Source organism: Ambystoma mexicanum, chromosome 2p (assembly GCF_040938575.1).
Source record: "Ambystoma mexicanum isolate Mex_15411 chromosome 2p, UKY_AmexF1_1, whole genome shotgun sequence".
Lineage (NCBI taxonomy): Eukaryota > Metazoa > Chordata > Amphibia > Caudata > Ambystomatidae > Ambystoma > Ambystoma mexicanum.
The window spans coordinates 159663449-159688654 of record NC_090923.1 but is presented as its reverse complement, the minus strand read 5'-3'; positions in this window follow the sequence as shown (position 1 = coordinate 159688654).

Genomic DNA, 25206 nt, shown 5'->3' with positions numbered 1-25206 from the left:
TACCACATCTTGACCCTTTGTCTTTGTTTCACTCTCTAGCAACCCTATCCATGCCTTGGTAATTTGTTCAACTGTCAGAATTCTTTGTGCATCCTATCCTTGATTCATAGTGCTAGCGCCATTCTTTCATGCACCCTATTTGTAACTCCTTAGTAATATTTTGAATAATTAAATTTTCACATAAAGAGAAACGTGACGTGGAGTGGGTTAATCCGGCCGCTTAACCTGTTTCATGGGCAGCGCTATCTTCTTGATAATCTAGTATAAGTAAACTTTGTCTTTTTCTTTCCAAACCGATTTTCTCTCTTTAACGGCTTTATTTTTCCAAAACCGTACCTCCTTTAATCTTGCAAATCTCATCCAATTCTTCAGTTATAACCATCCTTTCACTTCTATATTGTCCCTGTGATGTGCATTTGTTCCCAAGCCCAAACCCTGCATTCAGATTTGGAGTATTTCACCCGTGTTTCTTCAAAACCGTTTTTGACATTTAAAACTGCAATTGAGAAACTTGCAATTTTCCAACGTATGATTCGACTGCATTGTGTTCTTACTTTCCACTTGCTTGTGAACTATAGGTCTTTTGTGATACCTTACCTTAGTTGCTAGTGATATAAAATCCCTGATACTGTGATAAAACATATGTACATCATTATTTAACCACACATATAATTAATTATTTGTTGGAATCCAAGTGTCATTTTAGGTCATTGCAAAGGGTTTAAAATCCTCTTATTTTGTAAGGGAAGGATGGATTTTGATTCTGTTTGCTGCCTTATATCCCTGACTAGCTGATGCTCCTTTCTAGCCATTTGATTACTTTTGGGTTGAGGGACAATTGCAGGGGGAAACCTTAACGTGGGTGCTATCTATCCGTATTTCAAAACTGCTCCTATTAATTTGTGCTTTGGATATGTTCTTGTAGAAGGTTAACCAGTGGTTTTCATTGTACTTATCACCCCATTGGTGATTGCTTCCCAATATTAAAATGTGTGTGATTTCTTTGAATTTTAAAACAAATAAATATTGCAATCCCACCAACCGGCCACCAAAAAGGGGGGTGTGAGATGGGTTGTGTGCCATCTCAAATTGAATTCATAGAAAATAAAGAGAAAGCATTCCAATTGCGCACTACATCCAAGGCTAGGGGATAGGGGCAAGGGTCCTGGTCCGGTGTGTGACGCCCGATTGAAATTGTTAATAAGATGGAGGATGCTGTTTCCTCATTGGTACCCCAGTAGAGTATGCCCAGGGAGGGGTGTTTACATTATGTGTGTAAGGCATGGGTTCCTGAGGATTACAATGATAGAAGGCAGCAGCAGGGTTAGTTAATGGAGTATTAACTAAGGGGGGAATGTTGGGATGCATGTACAGCATCCCAGCCAGGCAAAAAGGTTCAGATTGAGAATTAGCATGAAATATTGCAGGCAAATACCGGTGGTTGTGCAGTAGAAGGCACGCGGTATCGATTCTAGTTAGGTTTGATACATATTAGATGCTTACATATAGCAAAATGGGAGGAGAAACAAATGTACTACTGTTGTGGTTGCAGAGATTATATGTAGGGCAGTATTATAGGCCCAGTGTTTAGTTGATGCATTCACAGTTATGAACGGTAGTGAAGGGTGGAAAGAGTTGAAGCAGGTGAAAGATGGAATTAGAACGGTACTATGTTAGAAGTGAGGCCAGCATGTTAACATGGCAGAAGTGTAGCCATATTGGAAGTTCAGGCCTGGTACACTTTGAACAGAATAGAATTCATGCTTTGATGTGGAGCTGCGGCACTTTGTAGCTCAACTCCAAAAACAAATCCCGTTTTACATTCCCCAGGAGATAAGCCAAGATCAGTGGCACCCGCATTGTGCAGATAAACGCTAATTGTATCCAGCTGCAGAGCCTGAATGGGGTGGGAATGGAATGTGAGCTGTGGGGAGAGCTGGTAGGGATGCGCCTTTTGAAGGACAAATACATGAGAACAGGCCATAAGGTTTTATGATGCCAATAGGCAAGGTGAAGATTCAGAGCACAACTGCTCGCCCCAATGAGCTGTCATCCCATATGAATTACAAGTAGACACACAACCAAAGCAAATAAATCCCTGAAATTCAAACTCAAGAGTGTTGCCACATTCACATCATTACTGGGCACTTGTGGTTAAAAATAGATAAGGGGTAGCCATGCTATTACATTCTGCGATTTGGGATAGGAGGAGCAGCTGAAAGGATGTCAGCCAAACTGCTTGCAAACTTTGCTGCCCAAACAGTACGAATGTGAAAAGCAAGGCAGGAGTGGTAGTGCCAAAACACTGCAAATGGACATGCATCTGCAAATGCTACCCTCACTTCTGCACAGCTTTCTTTTTCTGTTTCACTAGATGGCGGTAATAAACATATAGGACAAAACTAAACAATGGAGCACTGCATCACAAGCACTCTAGTTTGATTAGCTAGATAGGTTTCAAATGCTCTCGCATTCATACGTTAATGACTCATGCATGCTTAACTTCTAATCTAGTAACCTTTTATTATTCGGAATACATAATAGTGTCCAATTCAGAGAAAGTGCAATGCAATAAAAAGGCTGAAATAAACTTTATCCAAAAATCAATTGTTTACTGAAACAGGGCAATTTTCACTTGTACACGACCAAGAATAGGCCTCCAGAAAAACACTGAAACATGAATTTGAAACGATGTTTATTTGCAGAAGGTAAGTGCATGTGCCCTACATTGTACTGTGCTGCCATCAAGTGGCCATAAAAAATATCAGTTAAGACGGTCTGCACAAAATATTACCGTGGGTCAAACTTGAAGCAGGATCAACGGGACGGGCGTGCATCATAGCTACAATCACCTTTAGTATATTTGTGCATTTGGCATATTCTGCAGAAAACCAAAGCGCATATCATACTGGTCGTCTGTACACTGGGTATACACCACTGGGCCCAAAGCCGGCCAGCCACCTCTGTGTGGGGCAGGGGCGGACTGAGAAGCAAAATAGGCCCTGAAAAGGTTAGCGAGACCCAAAAGAGGCCCTGGACATGATTACAGACAACTAAAAGAGGACTTGGAAATGGTTACAGAGAACCAAAAGAGGCCCTGCAATAATTTTCTAAGTGGCCCCATATTACACATTTTCAGCAAGCCCAACGCTTTTCCTTTGGGAACATTGGAAATATCACACAAAAGAGGCCCAGTGTGCAGAGGCCTAATGGGAAATCTCCAGAGCTCCCTATAGGCCAGTCCACCCCTGATGTGATGTCTCGGTCAACGTACTCCCTGTTTCTACTGTTTAGTAGATTATAAGCCACAACTATTGGCATTGGGAGTGAAGCTGGCAGGAGATGTGCCTTCCCCCCTTCTGTGGCCATGTTTAAGTCTCCCTGCCCAAACCACGCCCATTAGCAGACTCTTGTGAATTCTTTGCACATTGCATTCCCATTCTAAATCGGTCCATCCACCACAAAGGTGTGTGAGAGTTTAATTCTTTGGATATGAATTCCTTTCCTGGTTGAAGCAGGGGGCTCGAGATGTCTCTGAGCTTTCAACAAAAACTTAGATACATGTACACGATGAAGGCAATTCCCCCAAAATGTTGCAGTATCTGCCCTGTGCCCCGGTTACACCTAGGAATGCACTGTGAGGAATAGGTTTATTTATTGATGTTTATGTAGCAAGGGACAAGGCTCTTTTGAGCAGAAAAGAAGGATCAGTGAGCTTCTTACAATGGGCGAATTTGAGCAGCAATCTGACCAGGTTGTGGAAGGGAGTAAATGCAACAGTCACTGGAGACAATTCATGGGTGAATATGCATTGATTAAGACCAATATACCTAGGATATGTTTCAGTGCAGGTAGGTGGCACAGCCAGCTGTGTTAGAGATATGACCATGATGGATGAAGTGCTAGAGTGGAGGCATGTGTGAAGCAACAGATCGAGGAATAACTGCACTGCTGATGTGATAACATTCATGAATGTGTCTAAAGATTGGATTTCAAACTATTTTATATTGGAGCATGAAGGCAAGACCTGTAAAAAAAAAATGAATGCCTGGAGGATCTTGATATAATCTGCCCATTGTTGTTTACAGGATTCTGCTGCTCAGTGGCATGAGAGAACCCCCTAATGACTGAAGTGTGGAATCGCCCATGTCCAAGACAAAGATTTAATGAGCAGGAGGCCAAGACTCATCCCTGTCGGAGGCATCGGTATGTTGTAATGTTTTTTTAGATGGCCCCCTGCTGATTCAATCTCACTCTGATTTTAACGTCTGAGTGTACATGCATTCGTATATCCAGAAGCCACTCCGGAATAAGCCAACTCCTTAATGTATTCCATCATTTTTCACAGCCATATTGAATGCCAATGATAGGTCGATGCACACCACAAAGAGAGGGGATGACTCTGTTGTCAAGGCTGATTGCGATAAGGCATCGATTATAAATCCATTCACTGTGACACTGACTCCTTTTCTAAAGCCCATCTGATGTTGACCTGTTGAAATTTCCCAAACCCTCAGATTCCGAAGCATCCATTGGAGTTATTGGTCTGTAATTGGAGGGACTTACTTTGTTTCATTTTTTTTATAGGTGGGAATTTTGCTAGATACTTTTCAGCTTTCTGGGACCCGCTTTTTAGTGAGGATATCCCTAAATACTATGAACGATATGGAAGCCCACAAGTCAGGTGTGCTATTAAAGACAGAATTACTAAGCCCACTTGGACATGGGGGCTCCAGAGCTAGACAACTTGCCTTTTCGAGTTCTGATGTCTTCAGTATCAAAGGATACCCATAGTTTCATGTTTGATGTTTTGAGGTTGGCACCTTGTAGAAGTCAGAATAGTAGGTTTCCAAACGACTCAGGTATGGGATGTAACTGTGCAATTTCTGGATGTGGGTTGTTTGACTAAAGTCAAAATATTCACTGCAGGATTGACTATAGTCGATTTCGCCGCAAATCTATTTGACCTTCAGTCAAACAACCCACATCCCTGTCCCACCAGCAGCCCTATACCAATCCCCCCCTACTTACCTTTTCACCAGCCGCGGTTCTCCTATACCCCTGCAGCATTAGTTCCGTCCTTTCAACGCGGGTTGGAGCTGGCGCTGCAGGGTCCTTTTTTCTTTTTTTTTTCTTTTTTTGAGTCCACCACTTCCAATGTCCTGGAAGTGGGGAACACAACCCATAACCCCCAAAGCCCATTATACTGAACATGGGGAGTAGGGGACACCCCGCTCCTCATGTTCAGTATAATGGGTTTTGATTTTTTTGTAGTGGCCGAATTCGTCGCAATTGTCCATATGGACAATTTTGTTTCGGTCAACTTGGATATTTACCAATTTCTATGGGACAATCCAGGTTTCTAATCAGGGACCAAAAGTTAAGCGATTGCTTCTTTGGAATTGCTCTCAACATGGATTTCTCCGTCTTCTTTGTAAAAGACTGCATCGATGGCTTTGAGACAGCTATTATAGCTCTGAGTGATCATAGACATGTTCAAATCCTTTGTATTTCTTACATTTTTGCTTACATTAAATCTGTGTCCTCTCTTAACCCATTGACTTTTTGGCTGGTAGTTTATTCCTTTCTTTTGAAATAAAAACAACAAAATCTCTAAAATACATGTTTTGACCTCTAATGTTGTGGTTTTAAATACTTTGGTGACATTCGTATTAAATATGTTTCTTATTATCGGTCACCAGGATGTAGTATCTCTACTAATTAACCAATACATTAGTTAATTCAGGTATGTCTGGTCTGTTTGATTTAGGGCAATATAAAAACAAGCAATTAGCATGTCATAATCACCAAGGCTGGTTTTTGAGGATTGCAAAGACTTTGCACTCACCAAATAGAACATTTGAAAAGAAAACTGTAATCAATACACAATGTCAAAAGGCCACTATGCCATGTACTCTTCCTCTGATTATCGCTCAGAAAATTCCCATTTTACATTTGGAGACCCCAGTTCTGCAGAAAATGGGACCACTTCTCACCATTAAGGTTTTTTGTATTCACTGGATTTATGTTTAAATTTTGCCCCAACCAATTAATCGTCTTTGTTACAAAGACAAGAATAATTAAAATCATGGTAACGATATAGTCACAAATATTTATCCACGAGATAGGCCTAAAATATTTCACTAATTTGTTCAAAATAACAGTCATTGTCCAAATGTGACGTTTTCCAGAATATGTTAATCAGAAGTACAGTTCTAGTCAGAATATGATTTTTTATTTTAATTTTTTGTGCCCCAATCCCACAAAAATTATCCGAGATTGGGAGTGATTCAAAAGGCAAATTATTTTTTATGCCAATAATTAATCCTACAGTTAGCCTACCACGGTTTAGACACGTAGCCAATTGTTGATATATTTTAAACCCATCAATAACTGGCGAAACAAGCTAAACCTCTTGCAAGAAACAAAATTCAATTTTTACTTAATTCCGAGCACAAATTCTGATTACAGAGTAATCCATGAAATGAAAGTAATACCTCCATTGCAATTCTTCGGTTTAAAGACATCGGGCCTCATTACGAGGTTGGAGGTAGCCATGGTGCCATTAGCGCCATGGCTGCCTCCAAAATCGTACCGACTCCGGTCTAGTGGATGGAGCAATTACCGGTCCATTCCGAGGTCGGGTGGACCGGTAATTCCCCATTCACCAGAGCCATTCCCTATTTCCATTTGAGCCCCCATAGGGCTCAATGGGAAGGGAGAAGGCGGCAATAACAGTACCGCAAATTGCGGTACCGTTATTTACCCCGGTATCCCTTTGCGGGTCCCGTCCTTTACTCCTGGTAAAACCAGGCGTTAGGGAAGGACCCGCAAAGGGAACTCGTAGTCGGGCAGTAGGGATTACCGGCACCGGTGCCCATACCCGTGCTGGTAGTCCCTTACCGCCCACCTCGTGATGAGGCCCATCCTCTCCTGTCACCATATCGAAAAATTCCCATTGATAGAATACTCAGTAACCACCACCAACCATCAGTCATATTCTTAACTGAGGGACGTGGTGGTGGTAATTAGACTATTGTTTGCGAGGATCGCGACACCTGACATCTAATTTTCAGCACACCAAAATCTGTGTTTCTTTGGTTATTTGTCACATTCTTTCTAATTAGGTTTTGCTTTAGGCCATCAAATGATATCCCATTGCCCTCAATACATCACCTCCCGTCAAAATAATTAAGAAAATAACCTTCAAATGAATCATTATAGAAACTATATCTGTCATATTAGCATCTATAAAGTAAACCATATCAATACCACTTTTTTGTGTTAAATGTGTCACTCTGTGACATAAGTTTCAAGAATAGCTGATTGGTTTCCTTTATTGCTGCTATAAGAGTCTTATGATCAAAGTTTCTGGATGAAATGTTGTGCCATGTTTGACTTATCTTTTCCTGGTGAGTCTTCTGTTAGATGCAAAGATCTCAGAAATGTTCGATTTCCTTTGGATTACTCCCTTGCTTTTCTGATTCTTCGACCTCTTTACCTGTTGCTCTATAACCTTCCCAACAGCAGTAGACATTTCTTATATTTTTTATGACTTTTCCCACAGTATTATTGGCTATTCCAGAAACCTCGATCTTTTGGGAACTTTTACTCAATGGATTTGTCTCTAATATTGGCTCCGATATAGTTTCACCAACAATATTTGGAATAATTGATGTTAAAACAGCTTTCCTATCCCATCCGTCCAGTTTCATCTTTATTTCACTGAGCATTAAGGTGTATTCTTTGACCTCCATATTAATGTTGTTATACAGACGGACAAAGGAGCTGAACACTTAAAGTACTGATACTGAGGGCGAGCTCAACTTTATTTTATTGTCCAAATCTCTCAGTTTTTGATGCAGTTTTGAGATTTCAGAATAACTACATGACAGGGAGGAGATATCTATTTTTGGATTGACTCCTCCCAAATAATTGTCCATTAGAAAGGATTGGGTATCCTTGGCGGTCTATATAATTACAAGATTTGCTGTGTCTCTCTCGATCTTTTCGCGTATAACTCTGAGGAGCAATTGTTTTTTCTATTTCGAGCATACAAGTCATTGATAAAATTCACATCCATAGGAGATGCTACTACTTTATTTTGATTTTTGGTTTTCAAATCTCTGTACTTGCCCCTGTAAAAGGAAACAAATCTGTTATTTTTCAGCTGGGATAGTTTTATTTGTTTTTTCTAAGGCAACAGCAGTTTCTCCATTCAGTGTCATTCCCAATAGTATCAGTATTATAAATAGCTGCATGCTCCACGGGTTCTATAGTTTCAACAGCAGTTTCTGTATCATCCACATTCATTCTCGGGGGACTTTTTACGATCACATTGTACACTTTATGTATACTTCTAATAGCGGACGCCGGAAGCTCACCCTGTTCGGACTTACGTGAATGGCCTCAGATTGCGCAGGATGCTCACTCTCAGTAATGCGGTGGCAGGATTGCCCTGCTGCTATACATTACAGTAGTCACACATATACAGAAGGCCTTGTTCTCTCCACTTGGTCTCAGCCTAAAGCCTCCTGCTGCACCTGGCTCTTCTGCCTTGCCCACGCCCTTCCTTAGCCCTGCGAGGTTCACACCCAGTGTCACCTTGCAAGACACGACACTGACCATCCCCCAGAGCCTCTCTATAGCTGTGCACAATATCACCTTATAAGGAATATAACAGTTGTTGACGCAAAAACTGTTTACCGTTATTTCAACATAATGACCTCTGCATGTAAACACAAGTCTACAGAACAACAGGCTGCTTTCTGCTATTACTAAATATCTACGAAAGTCATGGAATCATTAGGAAACTGTAATAATATACTGGCAATGATGCTTACGCCATGCTATGCAACATAAGCTCTGAGCCATTAGGGGCAGAGCGCTCTGTCGGGCAAGTGATCCACTCACTTGTCATTATCTATTGCAATTGTTGTATTGTACTTCCCAATAAGAACCTTTGATTTGCCTATCAGTCTCCTGAGTCTTCTTGCTGCATGGTCCTAAGGGTGGACCTGCCCCCATTGAGGGGCAAGCAGGACCAATTTTCCATCAGTAGTGTTGGAAACCCCATCTTCATGTGCCATACGTGACTTTCTGGTTGACTGTTCAGAACATAAATGGCCCAGTGAGGGGGGAAGAGATTCATGGAACAATCAAACTAACTGGAGGCTGATTTGTGCAGTCCTGAACATGACTGGATGGTTCCATAATGTCTCTGTTGTTCAATTTACTTCAAAAATGATACATATCACATAGAGTTATTAGCCATAGTAACTCACCCAGCCTTTACTGTCCTTTAACTGCCATCAACTGCACTCACTCGCACTGCTCCTCGCTGGCCTGATGATTTGTATTTATTTATTATTTTTGCATTTGTTAAGAACACTAAATCCAGAGGCATCAAGGCGCTGGTTACATAGGCCATGGCAGATGATACATACTTGAGGTACATAGGTTATTGGGTAGGTTCAAAAGGCAACAGACGCTGGTTGCGTGTGGTCATAGGAGATAATGCATACAGAAGGTACATAGTGCATATGGGCTGGCTCAGGACGACATCCAGGCGCTGGTTACCTGTGGCCATAGCAGATAATGCCTACAGCTAGTACCTTGGTTATTAAGTTGACTCAGAGCAGCATGTGCGAGGAGATGAGGAATGTCTTGACCTGTTCTCAGAACCCCCAGTAGGATTGTTCAGATCTCAATTACGTAGGAAAGGCGTTCCAGTTCTTGGATGCTTTGACCAGGAAGATGGCCCACCTTAATCTTGTTCAGCTGAATCTTGGGATAGCGAGTTGGTCAGAGAAGAATGTGCTTTGGTGAAATTTTGTGAAAGATACCTTGATGCTGTATTAGAAATGGATTTGTGCGTGACAGCTAGAGATTTGTAAATGATGCGCTCCTGGATGGGTAGCCGTTGTGTGCTTCTTCTATCTGCTGAGATTTTGATGGTAGTGGTGGAATGCAGAAAAGTCTTCCCCAGGGAAACACGAGTCATGAGAATAAAGTGCCTTAACTGCACTCACTCGCGGCACTTCACGATGGCTTGATGATTTTGAAGGTAGTGGTGCAATGCTGAAAGTCTTCCCCAGGGAAACACGAGTCATGAGAATAGAGTGCCTTCAACTGCACTCACTCGCATTACTCCGCACCAAGGTAGATTTGGAAAACTGTAGTTTGGTACGCAATGTAATGTTGGATGCATGAGGGTTCAAGAGTCTGCTCGGCAGTCCTGGAAGTTTGGTGGCTTATTTGCTTAAGTGTTTCTATATGTTGCGCAAAAGGTACAATTCCAGCATGTTAATTCTGTAAGTGGCGTAGTCAAGGGTAGACTCTGAATGGCAGGGGCAACTTTGTCAATCAGGGATGGCAAGCCTCCATGCCCAAGCTGCTGTCTTTTAACCCTTCCCTTACCAGCTTATGCAGGTAGTATATATAGCTCAGCAGGATACATTGTTCACATACAAATATTTTCTGTACACAGCGCTTAGGCAAAAGTGCCATAACAATATATATTAATCCTCCTGGGCATTATCTCTTCCAAACAGCTGCGTCCTGCTATTCTTGGATTCTCCGAGCTTGATGATATCTTCCCACAGGGCCAGTATCCCCCACTGATGATTGTGCACCTGCTGCAGGCACAACCATAGTGAATATAGAAGTCTATCAGCCATACTAGAGCCTGCTCTTTGCTTTTGCCTGCTCTCTGGCGCTGTTCATGTCTATGAGCATGTGTTTCTACTTGCACGGATATATGATATGATGTGGCATTCATCAAAGCACCTGTACACAAGTGTTTCTAGGCGCGACAAGACAAGGAGGGGGAAACAGAGGGAGGACAAAACAACAATCTTACTACGCCTTGTGTCATTCAGATTGCGCAAGCACAGGATCGGGTAGAAGTGCAAAGGGTGGCTGAGGGGGGAGAAGTGCAGGATATCCAAAGTGCAGCCAGCGGGTGGCTCAGTGCAGGTAGTCAGTAGTGCAGCCAACGAGTGGCTCATAAGTGCAGAGAGAGGGGACTGTAGTGTTACAGATACAGACCACAAGTGCTGGGGGAGCCAAGAGGCAGTGCGAGGTGCAAATGCACAGGCAGGGACTTGGGGCAAAGTTCAGAGGGTGCCAGGTGACCAGTGCGTGGAACAGAAGAGTCAACAGCAGGGGAGAGGAAGAGAGGAAGCAGAAGCAAACAGGAAGGTTTTGAATTGATTCCGGAACCAGAGATGGCTATGCTCAAGTTTAAGAGAGGCAGGGAGGCTGTTCCAGAGGGAGTCCCCAGCCGAAGAAAGATCTGCTACCAACTTTCTGCTTGGAAAAGCAACTGACCCTTGTCAGTTGGAGGTGGATGAGTGGAGATCGAGATCGAGATGGGAGATATTTAGGAAGAGAGAGCTTGAGGTAGTGGGGTTCCAGGCCAGAGAAAGCCTTGCGGCAATGCATAGGGTCTTGAACTTGATCCTTGTCACCACTGGGAGCCAATGAAGAGATTTAATAGCTGGAGAGATACAATCCCTGGGCTTGAGGCCAAGGACAAGTCTTGCAGTCCTGTTATGGATAGGTTGTAGAGGATGGAGAGTAGATGCAGGAAGATTTAGAAAGAGGCTGTTACAGTAGTGCAGCCTTCAGAGGACCAGATCTCTGGAGACAGTAAGATTCTGGTGGAGGAGAGGAAAGGAAGAATACCTCTGAGGAGGTGCAGCTGATAGTTTGACTTCTTAGAGACATCCGAGATGTGAGGAGAGAAGGAGAGGGTGGAGTCGAAGATGAGCACAAGGTTCTTAGCTTCTCAGGTAGGAGCAGGAAGAGGACCCAGAGTGGGCAGCCAGAAAGATAGAGGAAAGGAGTGAACTGGTACTGATGAGGAGGATCTCTGTCTTACTGGCATTAAGGCATAGATCATTGGCAGCACACCACTCCTGAACTGCGGACAGACAGTCAGGAATCAGAAGGAATAGAGGTGGCTGAGGGGAGCCTGAAAGAGAGCTGGTTGTCATCCGCATAACACAAAGTTGGAGCAGAGAGCAGCGATGCGGTGGGCAAGATGTACCTGGTACTGGTTGAACAGCCAGGGAGAGAGGTTAGACCCCTGGGAGACACCACAGATAGAGAGAGAGACAGAAGAGAGGAAGGACCCCAGTTGGATCTGAGAGGGTCGGTCAGTGAGAAAGGAGGTCAGCCAGGCCAGGGACTGATCAGTGATACCCAGGTTGTCAAGGAGGAGCCTCAGCAGGATGGCCTGGTTGACCGTGTTGAAAGCAGAAGAAAGATCAAGGAGAATGAGGACAGAAGGCAGGTTAGAATCAAGGTTCGAGAGCAGGTCTTCACAGATTCATGAGAGCAGTTTCCATGCTTCTGGCTGTTCTGAAGCCAGACAGATGATCATGGAGACAACCAACAGATTCAGTATGAAGGTTACGACGGGTGATGGCCAGCTTTTCCAAGGAAAGGCGTGAAAGAGCTCAGGCGATAGTTAGCCAGATAGGAAGGAACGGCAGAGGGCGTCTTTAAGAGGGGGTGCACAAGGGAGTGCATTTGTGCACAAGGGATACACAAGGGATAGATTTGTCAGTGTACATCTGTGGGAATGTGAACATGGGTGCGAGTCTGCTTTATTACGAATGGAGTGCTGGAACCTTTCATTCTGTAGCAAATGTTTATAAGGCAGGTAAAGCAGCATGGAGTACACTTGATGAAGAAGGTTTCCGTACCCTGCACATATGTGTAGTTTTGAGGCCATTTTACATTGGTGCACATATATGGTGTTAAGTGATGATTGCTCTGAGTGGATAATTGGGAGTACTTGAACCAATGATGTGAACACCTATCTTACAGTGGCAATTCCTGGAATATCATTGGAGAACCCAGTCATATTATTGCAATACTTGACCGCCCACAGGAGTACCTTGGCAAGTAACTCCACATCACCTGACAGACCATGTGGCAAAACCTGTCATGTTGTGGTAGTGCCTGGGCATTTGAAGGCTGTATCTGGCCAGTTGTTGCATTATGTGCAGACTATGGCCCTACCTGCCATACAGTGGGACTACCTAGGCATAGGTTTCACAGTGTGTGCCACTGTCTCATATGGTGGCAGACACCACAATCCTAGGAAATGCTGTGTGAGGGTGCACATACGCCTTAGAGGCACACGGCATTATGTGGTCATATGCTAGTGTGGGGCTGCTCCTGCATCTATGAATGCTCCTTACACACATGCCCTGTAGCTATCCAGCGATATCGCTGCATGTTTGTGCCACTCTTGTGCTTCCCTAGGGCATATTACGGCACACCCTGGTACAGTGTGAGCAACTGGCCAAATAATGCCCGTAGCTTTCAAGTTGTGGGTGCACATGGCCATATGGTGGCAGCACCTGGTCTCGTGATGATAATGCAAGACCATATAAGGATATACAACTGGGTCTATGATGCCTGGAGTGGGGTGCATGACACCCCACCTTGGCAAATGAAATTGAATGGCTGTATGGGCCCACTCATTTACTTCCGAGTCCCCCCCGCAGCCTGCGGTCCTTTTCTCCTGCACCCCATGCTTTTACTTTATACGTCCCTGTGCTCATTGCAACTTGCATTAGTTTCCATGCTTCTGAGACTCCTCTCCCCTCTCCGTCTCCCCCTTTAGACCCTGTCCTTAGGATTACATTACCTAAGTAACTGCACATACTATGGCAATCACTGTCAAATTGCAACAGTACATAGCTAATAGGTGGAAGCACCATGTGCACATTGTATGGAAGTACTTGGCCCAGAGTGCCATCATGTGGATATTACCACACTTCGTGGCACATTGTGTGGCTTTTGCGACCTCAACCTAGTATGTCGTAATTGTGACACATTGACTTCTGCCCTGCAGGAGTATAAGGATGAGTAGAGGCTAAAACGCCCACTCGGCCTTTGCAATTCTACAAATCAAAGGCCAACACAATCAAAGAAAAACTGGCACAGTCAAGAGATAATTTAATTTCTTTGCCTTTTGTGGTAACGTGGGCCGAGGGAAGGCTATATTCTTAAGAGAGGTCCAAAATAAAGGAATGTCTACTCAAGGTTCTATAAAAATGTATACACTTTAATTAAACACACCATGTACAGTAATGACTAACTAGAAAAACATTACACTAAACCCTCCCCTGAGGAAAGAACATTGAATAAGAAAATATAGTAGATGCAGCACTCTCGGTAAAGAGTCTGGGGTGAAAGGCAAGCAAAAGCAACAATGTTCTTGAAAAAGGATATGCATTTGTGAGCAAAAAGGGTTAAAACTGACCTAACCAGTTTCTAGGGCCCCGAAATGGACCAAGGGGGCTGTTAGCAGTCAATAGTACCTTCTTTGCAGTTTTTGGGTTCAGCAGCACTGACCCAGACTTCTTTGTGATGTGCGAAGATCAGGAGAGAGCAAAAGGCAGCAACGGAGGGTCCTGCTGGTTCAAATGTACTGAACAGTTTTTGAAACACACTCCAAGCAGCAGTTCAGTGGTGAAATACACTAAACACATGGCTGCCTTGGATCTCAGGGTGCTGTAAGTCACAATCCAGGGGCTCAGAGACAAGATGAGTCCTTTTCTCGTGCTCCCAAACACGGGGGAGACTGGCTCACAACTACAGGGGCCCTCCAACATGCTGGGGTTCTGGGTACCACTGTGGTTGGCAGAGAGGCAGTATTGCTCCAGCAGAAGTTCTCTTCTTTGGCTGCTGAGAGTTCCACTCCAGGGTCTTAGGGACACAATGGGCCCTTGGACTCGGGCTCCAAAGCAAAGGGGAAGCTGACAGACAACTGCATGTTTTCTCCTACACAATGAGGTTGTTGGCACCACTGTGGCTGACAGAGAGGTAGGCCCTGTTCCAGCAGAGCAGCCTCAATGGTTTCAATGTAAAGGTCAAAGAGTAGAGGCAGGAAGATTTAGAAAGAGGCTGTTGCAATAGTCCAGCCTAGAAAGGACCAGAGCTCTAGAGACACTGAGATTCTGGCAGAAAGTGAGAAAAGGAAGAATACCTCTGAGGAGGTGCAGCTGATAATTTGACTTCTTAGAGACATCGGAGATGTGAGGGGAGAATGAGAGGTTGGAGTCGAAGATGACAGCAAGGTTTTTAGCCTCACAGGAAGGAGCAGGAAGAGGGCCCAAAGTGGGCAGCCAGAGAGAGAGGAAAGGAGGGCGCAGGTGTCCCAATGAGGAGGATATCAGTCTTACTGGCATTACGGCAGAGATCATTGGCGGCACACCATTCCTGAATTGCTGCCATGCAGTCTGGTATGAGAAAAGAATCAGAGGTGGCAGAGGGGAGCCTGAAAGAGAGCGGAGTGTCATCCGCATAACATTGAAAATTGGAGCAGAAAGTAGCGATGCAATGGGCAAGAGGTGCCAGGTAGTGGTTGAAGAGCCAGGGAGGGAGGTTAAACCCTTGGGGAACACCACAAGTAGAGAGAACGATAGAAGAGTGGAAAGATCCCAATTGGACCTGAGAGGGTCGGTCAGTGAGAAAGGAGGTCAACCAGGCCAGGGCCTGATCAGTAATACCAAGGTTGTCCCGGAGATGATTGAGCAGGATGGCATGGTTGACCGTATCAAAAGCATAGGATAGATCGAGGAGAATGAGGACAAAAGGGAGATTAGGGTCAAGATTGTAGAGCAAGTCTTCACTGGTGTTCAGGAGAGCATTGATGTATTTCATTTAAACAAAACAAACATTGCCAACAGTTTTGTCCTTTGTATGGGCATGGGATATGCCACTGCCATAATGGTACTACCTAGCCATAATATAACACCTGATCACCTACTCTGGGGGTAGGGATAAGGGGGGCAAGTGTTAAGAAAGATTTACTTTTGTTCTGCTTTCCTCCCATAGACCTCTATAGACACCCTGTCTTTTTACTTTTTTTTGACTCCTGACCTGACTTTTTGGAGGTAAGTAAAGTCTTATGCTTTACTTCCCTTACGTTTTTCTCATTCTTATGGGGAAACTGATCAGTGAATTTGGGCATATATAATCTCAGTGCTAGGTTCAGCCCACATATTTCTGGCCCTGGCATGGGTGTACATTCCTTTTCCCCATGCCAGGCATGGACCACACTTGAACCAACCCCCACCCAGACCAGCTGGACAGGCAGAGGCCCTGAGCAACCTGCATTGTCAAGATGTTTGTTCAAAGAGATGGCCCACAAACCTGAGATCCTAATGGAAAAATAAGGTGAAGTACCGGCCAAAAAGAAATATAATTCAGAGTACTTGCTCACGCTCCAGACTTTCCCTCACACTGGTTTGCCCATTCATGAGCAAACTTAGAGGATAACCATTCGCACTCCTGGGCTGCTCCCGACATACAAACAGTGCTCTGGACACTACTGGACCACAGCCTGCATAGGTGTCCCAGCTCACCGGATCACTTGAGCCCCAAAAGGAATGCTCAAGGCCACAGTCCCTCTCCTTTCAACCCCCCTAAGGAAAACACAACCAGCCGCCCCTTTCTTTTGCTTTCTCCAATTGTTCTTTAATCGAGGACCCTTTGCTCCTGTCCTAGAATCTTCACAAAGGAGAGTCTATTGGTCCTGGCAGGGAAGCTTAAAGTGGATTATAAAAGAAATGGCGTGCAGAGAAGTGTTTACCTACATCTGGTAACATAGGTGACCTAGTGCAGAAACTGAAAGATCACCAGGAAACTAGGAAACAACTATACATATTATTAGTGGTGTTGAAGATGCTGTTGCAGAGCGTAGCAGTAGTAATGATCGTGTTGTTGTGGAAACCATAGAAGGCACAAGCAAATCTGAAGAGAGAGCTTCTCACAAAGAGGGGCGGAGGCTCAAGGACATGGAGATCAAATACAAAATAGCAAAGATGGAGTCAGATAAGATGGAGAAAAAGGACAGAGCATTCCAGGCGGTGTTAGCCATACTGACTCTCATGCCCTCCTGATTCTAAGCCTTACCACTTTGCTACTTTACCTTGATTGGGTTGGATAGACTTCAGTGTCTCCCTGTTCACCATAATAGATTGTCCTCTCAAAATCTACCACTAGGGTTGATTTTGGAAAACCATCTTAGCATTGATGGAACACAAGCCTGTATGTGTTTGGTACATAGGCCCCTTAAATGTTACCATGAATGTATTATGTATATAGGCAGCAGTAATAAATCAGCAGTTATAGTCGAGTTACACACACCAATTCAATCTCCTTAAATGCTAGGATACAGGCACACAATGATGGAGCTATGCAGAAGTTAATCAGGTGCAATGTGGGTTAATCTTTCATGCAGATGTTCTAAGCAAAGCACTATGACACAGGCTCGTAAGGTGCTCCGTTTGTAGGAAATACAAAGAATCAAATCTGGCGGTGCACTAGGTAGTCAAGTATCCGTATTAAGATAAAAAGCCAGTTGCTTTTGGACAAATTCCTGGACCTTAAGGTGCAGAGGAAATTGGTGCAGTTAATTGAACTATTGTACGATAACTCTAGGTTGAGGGTTCGCCTTACTAAGGAAGGGTCGGTGTCCAGGTCAATTTTGACTAACTTAGACCTTAGACAGGGTTGTACCCTGGCAGCGACCCTTTCCAATTTATATCTACAAGATATTGAAGATCTGTAGTCTACCCAACAAGTGGTCCTGGTTAAATTGGGGCATCTACAGCTTCATTGGTTGGCCTACACAGACGACATTATCATCTTTGATAGGACTCTGCGGGGCCTCCAAAAGAAGCTGCACATCTTTTCCAGTATACCCTCATAAACAACCTAAAGGTTAACGTACACACATCTAAGGGGGTGGTGTTTTCCAATAACAAAAAGCTTAAGACAATGTGGTTGTCCTTGGGTACTGAAAGAGTCGAACAGGTGGCTTCTCTGCGCTACTTAGGCTACAACCTAAGCAATGTTTCATCTATCAACATGTGGATGAATATGCTGAAGGAAAAAATTGTACCCTTGCTGTCTCATATGAAGATCATTTATAGGAAGCTATGCAGAAATTCTGGTCTTCCTGTCATAAAGTACTACTTGGGCAAGATCGAGCCCATCCTATTGTACGGCCTAGATATAGAACCTGTAAACCTAGGACACAACTTAGATTCCATAGAGGCCATAATATGGAAAAATGTGCTTGGGCTTTCGAGTGCCATTCCAGGGGCGATTTTGAGACATGAGCTCAATCTAATCTCCCTGAACCCAGATTTCAATGGAAACAGCTGCTGATCCTTCAAATGTCAATCTCCCCCCACAATTCCATTTTTGAGGATTTCAAATAAATCCTCACTTTATCCTCTTAAATCTGTTAACCTTTTCAGAGGCTCTCTGGATACACTGTTGGACCACATTGGATCCTCTGAGACGGAATTGATGGTAAATCCTGAGGCTGCGAAGAAAAAAATGTTTAGGGATGATTGGAGTTTGACCTCAGAGGCTTTGGGCACCTATTCAATTTACCAGGAATATGCAAGGTTTCCGCGAAGGTTGGGCAATCTCTGCATATACTTCAAATGCTTTCCATGTGTTAAGGGCCGTACGATATACAAGTGATTTAGGTTAAACCAATTCAAAACCAAAGAACGGATCAAACACTGGGACGAGGAATACCAATCAATGTCTTGTCGTTTCTGTAACATGAGCATTGGACTCTGGATTGCCCAAATCTATCCTCATTTAGAATACTATCATTTCCTAAAGAAAGCTACCACAGAGAGTTCAAAGGAGATGCTGTGGTCAAAACTCCTTCTCTAATTCTGGCACTTGCTCGATTTTTAACAGCCATGAATTGTACATAAATTGTAGAGAAATATTTAGGATTTAAGAGGTAACACCCAAATTGGATTATCTTTACTGTATTATACTGCATATTTTTATCATTTGTTTTTTCTCCTTTTTTGTATTAATATTGGTTTGATAAATTGTAACTTTTATTCTTTCCCTTGGTTTATGTGAAAACATTGTGTAAAGTTTTATTTAAACTAAATCACAATTAAACAAGAGATTAAAAAAAAGGTGTATGGTGAATGATGAAACTACAATTCGATCACGGTAAAGTCGTCTTCATTTATTACAAGAGACCCTCCTCTACTCCTTCCAAACTCTCAACCATCTTATTTATTTATGTATTTATTTTATTTCATTTGTATCGCGCACATACAACCCAGAGGCATTGAGGCGCTGTTGCAAGAACAGGTCAATTGGAAAGTCTAAGAAGTACAGTACTGGTGTTGCAATGCAGCACAGGCATAGGTACATGTACAGAGGTAGAAACAGTTTCATTGCTACAGTGTGAAGGACATCCAGTTTACTTATACGGTACATTAGAGTGGTAGGTGAGAAAGTTTGAGGAGTGGGCAGGAGTGGTAGGGGCTAGTAAGGGGTTAAGAGAATATCTGAGTTGTGAACACTTTGCATAAAACCCAGTAGGATTTCTCAGCTCTCAAGGTGGGGGTGTGGGGGGTTGTTCCAAAATTTGGTGGCAGTGTATGGGAAGCTAGAACCTCAGGCTTTGGATCTTTTTTATTTTAGGCACAATTAGGCGATCTGCATAGGGAGCCCTAGTGCGTCTGTTGGAATGAGCTTTGGTGACTCTTTGTGCGAGGTATCGGGGAGCTGTCTTCGAGAGGCACTTGCAGGCATTGGAGAGTGTTTTGAATGTGATGCGCTCTTGAATGGGGAGCAAGTGTTCTTCTCTTCTGGCTTTGGAGATGTGTTCTCTTTTCAGGATATTAAGGGCTGCTCTGAGAGCGTTGTTTTGTATGACTGGAAGTTTATGGATATTTCCAGTGGAGGTGACAGTGAATTAGGCATTACAGTAGTCAATTCTTGAGCCAATGATTGCACAGGCAATGGAAAGGCAATTATTTTTGGAGAGGAAGGGTCTGGCAGCATTAAGGATCTTGGTGGCATAAGCTGCTGAGGAGGCAATGGCGCTTACTTGTCTAGTCATAGTGAGTGAGGCTTCAAGGTAGACTCCTAGAGTCTTGACAGGCGGTAGAGACAGGGATTGTGCAGTTGTCGATCTGGAAGACGGTATATTGATTGAGGGCTTTGATGGCATTCGGGGTGCCGACAATTGTAGCTGCTGAGCCAAAGGTGATTTGTTGCCATCCAGGCCAGAACAGTAGCATAGATCTTGTTTAGGGTGTTTGAGTCATCTGTGTAGTTGCCAGAGAGTGGGATCAGGATTTGGGTATCATCAGCACAGTTGGTGTAGGCTATACCGATGGAGTATAGGATGTTAAAGAGAGGCCTGGTAAAGATATTGTAGAGCGTTGGGGCGATGCAGGATCCTTGAGGTACTCCACAAGTGATGGGAGAGTGAGAAGCGTTAGCAGTCTCCGAGAAGACCCTCATGACCCTACCTTCCAGGAAGGCGATGATCCAGGTGGTAGCTTGAGGGGGGAAGTTGGCATGGGTGGTTTGGTGGTGGCAGAGGATTTGGTGGTTGACCAAGACAAATGCAGCAGAAAGGTCCAATAGAAATTGCAGGGGTAGAGTTGCCCTCATCCCTGAACAAGTCAAGCTGATTTTTTAGATCGAGAATGGCAGATTCTGTGCCGTGTCTGGGGCTTTAGCACGATGGTTGCATCCCTGGGATTTTGTTGTCGTCCAGGAATTGCTGAACTTGCAGGTAAGCTGCCCGGTCCAGGATTTTTTGTAGAAAGGTCACGGTGGTGATTGGCCTATAGTTGGATGGAGTGGCATGGCCTAGAGAGATTTGTTTCTGGAGAAGGAGGTCCCAAGCTTCTTTGAGGCTAACTGGAACGGTGCTTTTGGCAAAGGATGCATTTATGAAGGCTGTGATGAGGGGGTCTAGCACGTCTTATGTTTATGTTTATTGAATTTATATAGCGCTTTAAGCCAAAGCGCTTGGTCTTCTTTTCGAATCTCTCTCCCACCAAGCTCCTACATTCTACTTCACCCACGTACGTACCATATGCAGCGCATCTCCCCCTTTACAATTAATTCAAAACCTCAAAAAAAAATTAACTCGTGAAAACTAATAAACAACGCAGAAAATCTATCCACATGATGGTTTCAGAACATTAACTATTTTACATTTAACTGAGTTAGACATTTGATTTTTCTTTAAATGTACTTAATGAATATAACTCACTCATTAGAATGAACATAATCAGACCATCCAGCTTATAACGATTTGCAAAATAAAAAAAGGAAAATCAGCTGGTGGTGCAATTGCCACTATAAACATCCTGCTGTTCCCCTCCACAAAATAACGCTCTGCATTTGTTTTGTGCTCATAACATTAGTCTCCAGTGACGGTTTAAAAAAATAAAAGGATACATCATGCTTAGTGTGTTCTTTTTTTTTAACTGTAACTGGATAGTTAAGATTATCAGCTGTAAAATGCAAAGCGTTCATCTAAAGAAAAGTGAAGGGGGACAAAGACAGGTCAAATAAAAGGATTGGGGAGAGAGAGGGAAAGGTTATGAACAATGGCAACAGGAGAAAGGAAGAGTGGGGAAGTGAATAATACATGGGAAAAGCAGAGTAGAAGCTACAGGGGAAAGCTAGGAATGGCAGGGAGAGCCCGAGGGAAAGTGAAAGAGACAAGAAAAGTGATAGGAATGGTAAGAGAAAAGAGTGTGCGTCAGAGGGGCTAGGAGAGACAGAAGAAAATAGACAGCAGGAGTAGACGGAGGAAATAGAACGGACAGAATCCTAGTGAGAGGGTGAACTAGAGTGAATAGGCAGGTACATAAGAGCAGAGAAAAGAGGAAGAGAAACAGTGAGGGGTCAAAAAAAACCTGCATTACGAGTAGAAGAGGGAGAGAGCCAGAAAGGGCAAGAGATAGAGGGAGAGAAAAAGAAGAGAGGGAGACACAGTGAAGGGAAGCAGAACAGAGAGAGAGTGACCAAGGAAAAGTAGAGAAGAGGACGACAAAAGAATAACGGGCTAGGAAGACAAAAGGGGAGAGTGGTAAAAGTACCATGACAAGGAGCCGGAAGGCATGTGGGAGAGAGAAAGAGGCGCGAGCCGTCTCCAAGTCTCTGTTGCAAAGCACAGGGATTGAGGATCCTGTAGGTGCACATTACAAAAATGTCACCCAGCGACAAAAATCATATTGGCAAACATCAATACAGTTAATAACCTAAAAAAGATATGTACTTAAAAAGAATGTAGCTCAAAACAAACATTTTTCTGTAAAGCGACAGGCATCTTGGAGTCTCTTCTATTGCACTACAACGGAGCCCCCATGGAAAATCCGCTAAGAATCACGCACTGACCCTCGCACACCCTTCATGTAATTAGAAACATGTGCTTCAAAAAGTACACCTTTATGCTGGAAATGTTCAGCTTCATGCCGCAATATGCTGAAGGGTCTGTATAATTCACTCCTCCAAACAGTGTGGCTTTCACACATACCATCATCTTCATCTCCTAACAAAAGCTTGTAATCGGATGGGTCTTCTTCTGCATTGTTTCCATTGCATTCCTCTCCAGGATTCTCCTATCCTCTCTCTCTGCAGTCCTTCATAACATCACACAACACATTTTTCATAATCGCCACTAGAATTGCCGTACAGATCCTGAAGCACCACTTCTCTACATCCTTCCAACCTGCTCTTCTCTCCGCCCTCCTCTACACTCCTGTCTCTAAAGGTAATCTGGCCCAAAAATGTGTCCCCTTATTCTGAACTCCAGGGTCATACTCCATCTGAAAATCATATTCCTGCATACAACCTGGCAATTCCTGGTGGCCCCCTCATCATTCCTTTCATCATCAACAGCTCCACCAATGGCTTGTGATCTGGGCATACCGTGAAACAACAACCCCACACATACCTCTAAAATACTCTACTCCCCACATGCCCAGATGCATGGCAAATACTCCCTTTCCCCTGGGATAATACTGTCACAATCCTTTCACACTGGCATTCTCAGTGATGATGGGCATCCTGTCCACATCAAACCCCCTACATCTGTGAATGGCTATGTTTATTTTTGGTGTGTAAGTTATCCAATTGTCTGTGTGCTTTTCCATACGCATTCCTGTCTCCTCCAGTTTGGTCTTCTGCAAAAGGGGGTCGTTTCCCTATATTTCCTCTGACTTTATGGGCCGAATGCAAAAAGATTTCTTCTTCTCACGGCTGAGATCTTGATGTTCTCCTGCATTCAAATGATTACCCCAAAATTGTTTCCATTCACCCTATATCTGTTCCAGATGCCTATATCACTTGACGCGTGTTTCGGCCTCACAAAACCCTTTTCCAAAACTGGGCTTTCGTTCACAATACAAGAAGTCTACCGAGGATTAGTGCACTACATGAGTCTTATTGGCCTCATTGTCCTATTGATTTCATGGATCGATTACAGGTAAGATGTTTACATTGTCAATAAAGGGGATTGATCTCCTGATCCTTCTTTTTACAGAAGTAACACGCAGCGCTCCACCTGTGACTGAATAAAAATGTTCATCTGAATTTAAACTTCTATGTCTATCACTTTTACGGTGTCTGGCGCACCATTGGAGTACATCCAAACGACTTTTATTACTTCTAAGGAATGGGTATACCTTACGGTAATAAGAAGGAGCGACGGGCAACTTGTAGTAATTAAGAGATTTGTGGGTCAGAGAGACAAGATATACCCAAGGTTTCTTCAGAACATTGTTTCCAATCACTCCAAGGTATTGTGGGTACTCCTGGACTTAGTAAAAAGGTTTCTGGTTGATGTACAGTAAGTGGCTTTTTAAAAAAAATCTAATCTGTGTTACGACAATGTTCCCCACTCTGCTAAATCTTGTGTGAAATTCTAATATCTCTGTGTTTCAACACCTCTCTAAGATATCTTTCGTATTCTCCATGTTGAACTTCCTTTACTTTAAGATGGCTGCCGAGTTGTGAACACTGAGAGGTGCTCTTTTTTAAGCCTCCCTCTTTCGTGACAATCGACTTCTGGTGCCTGCTAATTGGTTCGCCGCTCGCAGAGCGCCTCCCACCTCCACCACCCCTCTCTTCACTGTGTGGTGCTCACTAAACGATTGTTCTCCTGGCCTGCTTGAAGCACCCATGTCTTAGAAAAACATGAATCCAAAGTTTGTGCCCTTTTCACTGCAACTTCTGAATCCACCACTGCGGGCCAGCTGAGGTCTGTCATGTCGACCGTTGAGTTTGCCAGTTGCTAAAATGTTGTGTAAATCAACACAGCCAGGGCCTCCTACTATAAGAATATGAATGTAGAAGCCAACAACAAAAGCAGAGCCCTCTTCAAAGCAGTCAAGCACTGCGTCAACCCGCTACCTAAACCTGCCATACCACACTCCATCAAAAAAATCCACCGTCATCAACACCTTCTTCATTGACAATATCAGCAAGATTCGCCAGCAAATAGATGCCAGCTCTGCATCCACAGACCAACCTCACGTCCTACCTTGCAATATCTCCACACCCTCGACAACATTCAAAGACACCCTCGACAGAGGACCTGGTAGAAACCGTGGCCACCCTCAAAGCCACATTATATACAGATGACATCCTCCCAGCATCCATCCTCAAGATCATTCCCACAGAAGCTCTCCTTCCCTACCTGAAGATCATCAACAGCTCCCTAACTCATGGCACCTTCCCATCGACCTTAGAAACAGGACAAATTCTCCATCTACTAAAGAAACCCGCTCTAGATCCCCACCTCCTAACTATCGCCCCATCACCCATCTTCCCTTCCTAGGGAAGATCATCAAGAAAGCAGTAGCCACACAACTGCAGCAACACATCGACACCAACAATCTCCTCCAAACTTACCAATCCGGATTCAGACCCAGCTGCAGCATGGAGATACCAACCATACAGGTGGTCGATGATGCCTCAACATCCTGGATGACGACCACAACTGCCACCTGGTTCTGCTCAGCTTCTCTGCCCCTTTTGACCCAGTAGACCACAAGGCGCTTACGGACACCCTACATCAGCTCATGGGAACAGCAACCTTGTTCTATGCTCATTCAAGTCCTACCTCGCCAACCATAGGCAGTTTGTTCGATGGACTCTAGATCACCAATGCTAGCCGTGACCTGTGGAGATCGGCAGGGTTCCATCATCTCCCTAGTGATCTCCAATCTATACCTGGAGCCGCTGAGTGCCCTCCTAGCCACACACAACATCCACAGCTATACCTCAAGCTCAACCCATCAAAGACCGAATTCCTACCCTTCACCAACAACATTGAACACCCAGACATATAGATCTGGACATCAACCAAAAACT